A 5,052-nucleotide genomic window follows, 5' to 3' on the forward strand; every position below is an offset into this window, starting at 1 on the left:
AACGGTATAGATAGATCTTGACGTATATCTATTCACATCTTTCTAAGGAACTGCTGCAGTAATTTTCATAGTAGCTGCTTGTATTTTTGCTCCCATCCACAATGTGTAAGTGCTCCTCTTACTCCACACCCTCACCAGCACGAGCAGTCACTTATTTGTTATGCTAATCTCAGCCATTCTAACAGGTGTAAGGTGGAATCTCTGAGTAGATTTGATTTGCATTTCCCTGATGGCTACAAAAGTTGAACATTTCTTTAAGTGCTCCTCAGCCCTTTAAGTTTCCTTTATTGAGAATTCTTTGTTTAGATCTGTACTCCATTTTCAAATTGAGTTGTTTTCTTGATATATACCTTCTTGAGTTCTTTATTTATTTTGTATGTTACCTCTCAATTAGAAGTGGAGTTGGAAAAAAAAAAAAAACCTTTAGGTTGCAGCTTTTTCCAAATGACTGTGACCTTTTCCTTATAGAAACTTTTCTGTTTCATGAGGTACCAATTATTAATTATTCATTTTAGTACACTGTCCATGTTCTGTCTAGAATGTCTTTTCCAGTGTTAATGAGTTAATGTATCTGGTTTTATGTTGAGGTCTTTGATCCATTTAGAGTTGACTTGTGGCAGGGTGGTGAGGACGGATGTTTGTATTCCTCTAAATGCAGACCAGCACCATTTGTTGAAGATTCTGTCTTTTTTTCAGTGTGTATTTCTAGCTTCTTTGTCAAAAAGCAGGTGTCCATAGTTGTGTGAACTTATTTATGACTGGGTCTTCAATTCTATTCCATTGATTGAATTATCTGTTTTGTGGCAATACCATGTATTATTATTATTATTTAGCATTGTAATAAACTTGAAATCAGGGATGGTGATACCTCCAGCAATTCTTTTATTACTTAGAATTTTTAGATATTGTGGGTTTTTTGGTGTTGATGTTGTTTCCATATGAAGCTGAAAGTTGTCCTTTCAAGATCTGAGAAGAATTGTGGTTGAATTTTGTTGGGGGTTGTTTAAATCTGTATATTGCTCTTAGTAGAATGGCCATTTTTACTATGTTAATCCTACCAGTCCATGATCATGAGAGATCTTTTCATCTGTGTTATCTTTAATTTTTTTCTCAATGACTTGAAGTTTTTATTATATGTCATTCCCTTGCTTGATGAGAGATATTCCCAAGATATTTTATATTATTTGAGGCTATGGTGAAAATGTGACCTGATTTCTTTCTCAGATCATTTGTCATTTGTATTTAGGAAGGTTACTGATTTTTGTGAATTAATTTTATATCCATCTATTTTGCTGAAAGGATTTATCAGCTGTAGGAGTTTCCAGGTGAAATGTTTAGGGTCACTTATATATACTATCATATCATATGAAAATAAAGACATTTTTTACTTCTGCAGTAATATTTTAATAGTCCTGGCATGGGGTCCTTCCCACCTTAATGGGTTTTGTTTCTGAGTGACAGACACACAGGCAGTCTTTATATTTTAATATGCCTTAAGCAGCCCAAGAGCTGGGCAACTGCCTAATCCCCATGCTTTAGAATCTACCTCCCATTGATAAAACTTATTAATTTCTTTGTTCCATCTTGGCTGCTTTTGACCCAATTGAGCAGCTCCCTCTGGGTCAACGTTTACTTGGCCCCTCTGCATGGAGACTCTGATTCTCCTGCCACTATTTCTCCTCGTACTACTCCTCCTCTTTTTCCTCCTCCTCCTCCTTTTCCTCCTCCTCCTCCTTTTCCTCCTCCTCCCCCTCCTCCTCCTCCTCCTCCTCCTCCTCCTCCTCCTCCTCCTTCTCCTCCTCCTCCTCTTCTTCCTCCTCTTTTTCTTCCTCCTTCTCTTCCCCTTCCTTGAAGTCCCAAGCATGGGAATCCTAAATCCTGCCTCTGACTCTCCTCCTCAGCTATTGTCTGGTGGCATCTTTATTTACCAATCTGGGGGACAGGTTCCCAGAAGCTACATTCATACTCTTGTGCAAAGACTTTTGGGGGAATCCAATTAGCATTATAATACAGGCAGCTACAGACTTCTTCCTTCCCAATTTATATCCCTTTGATCTTCTTCAGTTGTTTTATTGCCCCAGCTTCAATTATTATGGAGTAGATATGGGCTGCTTTATCTTGTCTTGTTTCTGATTTTAAAGATATTTCCTTGAGTTTCTCTCCATTTAAGTTGGTGTTGGCTAAAGGCTTGCTGTAAATTCTTTACTTTGTTCAAGTATATCCCTTGTATCCCCTAATCTCTTCAGGACTTTTATTATGAAAGGATGTTGAGTTTGGTCAAAGGCCCTTTCTGCATCTAATATGGTGATTCTGCTGTTTTTCTCTTCCAGTCTGTTTATATGATAGATTACACTTATTAATTTATGTATGTTGATATTTCACTGCATCTCTGGGATGAAGCCTGCTTCACCATGGTGAATGATCTTTTTGATGTGTTCTTGGCTTTGATTTGCAAGTATTTTATTTAGCAATTTTTCATCTATGTTCATAAGGAAAATAAATGTGTAGTTTTCTTTCTTTGTTAGGTCTATATGTGGTTTGGGTATCAGAATACCTGTGGCCTCATAAAAGAAATTAGGCAATGTTCCTTCTGTTTCTATTTTGTGGAATAAGTTAAGGAGTATGGCATTAAGTCTTCTTTGAAAGTGTGGTAAAATTCAGTACTAAAAGTATTTTGCTCTGGGGATTTTTCCTTGGGAAACTTTTACTGTTTGGGTGAAATGTTCTGTAAATATATCTTAGGTCAATTTGATTTATAACTTTAATTGGCTCCAGAATTTATCCGTTTAACTTTTGTCTGGATGTCTATTTTGTCTATTGGCAAGAGCAAAGTGTTGAAGTCTCCTACTATCAATATTGCATGTCAATATGTGAGTTAAGCAGTTGAAGTGTTTCTTTTAAAACTTGGGTACCCTTCTGCTCAGGGCATGGATATTAAGAAGTATCATCTTGATGGTTTGTTGGGTGCCAAATATAAATGTTTCAACTTTTGGGTTTTGGAAAATTTTTTAATTTTATTTTTCTTGGATAATTTATATATTTACATTTCAAATGTTAGCCCCCTTCCCCCTCTGTCATACTCCCTCTCCCTCCCTCTCTTCTATGAGGATGATCTCACTCCCTCCTACCCATTCAGTCCCACCTCAATGCCTGGTATTCCCATACATTGGGGAAATAATTCACAGTATCAAGGGCTTTTCCTCCTATTGATGCTGGACAATACCATCCTCTGCTACATATGTGACTGGAGTCAAGAGTACCCCATGTGTACTCTTTGGTTGGTGGTTTATTCCCTGGGAGCTCTGGTGGGGTCTGGTTGTTTGATACTGTTGTTCTTCCTATGGTATCGCAAACCTCTTCAGCTCCTTCAGTTTTTTTTCTCTAACTCCTCCACTGGGGTCCCCTTGTTCAGTGAAATGGTTAGCTGCAATCATCCTCATCTGTATCAGTAGAGCTCTGGGAGACCCTCTCAGGGGACACCCGTATCTGGCTCCTGTCAGTAAGCACTTCTTGGCATCAGCAATAGTGGCAGCATATGGCATGGATTCCCAGGTAGGGCAGGCTCTAGATGACCTTTTTTTTCAGTCCCTGTTTTTCCTCCCATGAGTATTTTGTTCTCCCCTGTAAGAAGGAAAAAAGCATCCACATTTTGATCTTCCTTCTTCTTGAGCTTCATACAATCTGTGAATTTTTTTCTTAGGTATTCCAAAACTTGGGCTAATAACCACTTATCAGTGAGTGCATACCATCTGTGTTATTTTGTAACTGGGTTACCACACTGAGAATGATATTTTCTAGGCCCATCCATTTGCCTAAGAATTTCATGTAGTCATTGTTTTTAATAGCTAAGTAGTACTCCACTGTGTAAATATACCACATTTTCTGTATCAATTTTTCTGTTGAAAGAAATCTGGGTTCTTTCAGGCTTCTGGCTATTATAAATAAGGCTGCTATGAACATAGTGAAGTATGTGTCCTTGTTTTATGTTGGAGTATCTTTTGGGTATATGACCAGGAGTTGTATAGCTGGGTTCTTACGTAGTAATATGTCAAATTTTCTGAGGAACGGCCAGACTGATTTCCAGCATGGTTGTACCAGCTTGCAATCACACCAAAAATGGAGGAGTGTTCCTTTTTCTCCACATCCTTGCCAGCATCTACTGTCACCTGAGTTTTAAATCTTAGCCATTCTGACTGGTGTGAGGTGGTAGTTCAGGATTGCTTTAATTGTCATTTCCCTGGTGACTAAGGATGTTCAACATTTCTTTAGGTACTTCTCAGCTGTTCAGTATTCCTCAGTTGAGAATTCTTTCCTTAATTCTGTACCCCATTTTTAAGAGGGTTATTTGATTCGCTGGAGTTTAACTTCTTGAGTTCTTTGTATATAGTAGATACTAGACCACTATCAGATGTAGGGTTGGTGAAGTCCTTTTCCCAATCTGTTGGTTTCTATTTTGTCCTTTTGACAGTGTCCTCGCCTTACAGAGAGTTTGAAATTTTATGAGGCCCTATCTGTCGATTCTTCATCTTAGAGCATAAGCCATTGGTGTTCTGTTCAGGAAAATTTCCCCTGTGCCTATGAATTCAACCCTCTTCCCCACTTTCTCTTCTATTAGTTTCAGTGTATCTGGTTTTATGTGAGGGTCTTTGATCTACTTGGACTTGAGCTTTGTACAAGGAGATAAGAATGGGTCAATTTGCATTCCTCTACATGCTGACCTCCAGTTGAACAAGCACCATTTGTTGAAAATGCTGTCTTTTTTCCTTTGGATAGTTTTAGCTCCTTTGCAGAAGACAAAGTCACCATATGTGTTTGGGTTCATTTCTGGGTCTTCAGTTCTATTCCATTGGTCTACCTTCCAATCTTTGTATCAATTCCATGTAGTTTTTACTACCACTGCTCTGTAATACAGCTTGAGGTCAGGAATGGTGATTCCCCCAGAAGTTCTTTTATTTCTAAGAATAGTTTTCGCTATTCTGTTTTTTTCCTCTTTCCAAATGAATTTGCAAATTGTTCTTTCTAACTCTATGAAGAATTAAGTGGGAATTTTGA

Source organism: Rattus rattus, chromosome 5, assembly GCF_011064425.1.
Source record: "Rattus rattus isolate New Zealand chromosome 5, Rrattus_CSIRO_v1, whole genome shotgun sequence".
Lineage (NCBI taxonomy): Eukaryota > Metazoa > Chordata > Mammalia > Rodentia > Muridae > Rattus > Rattus rattus.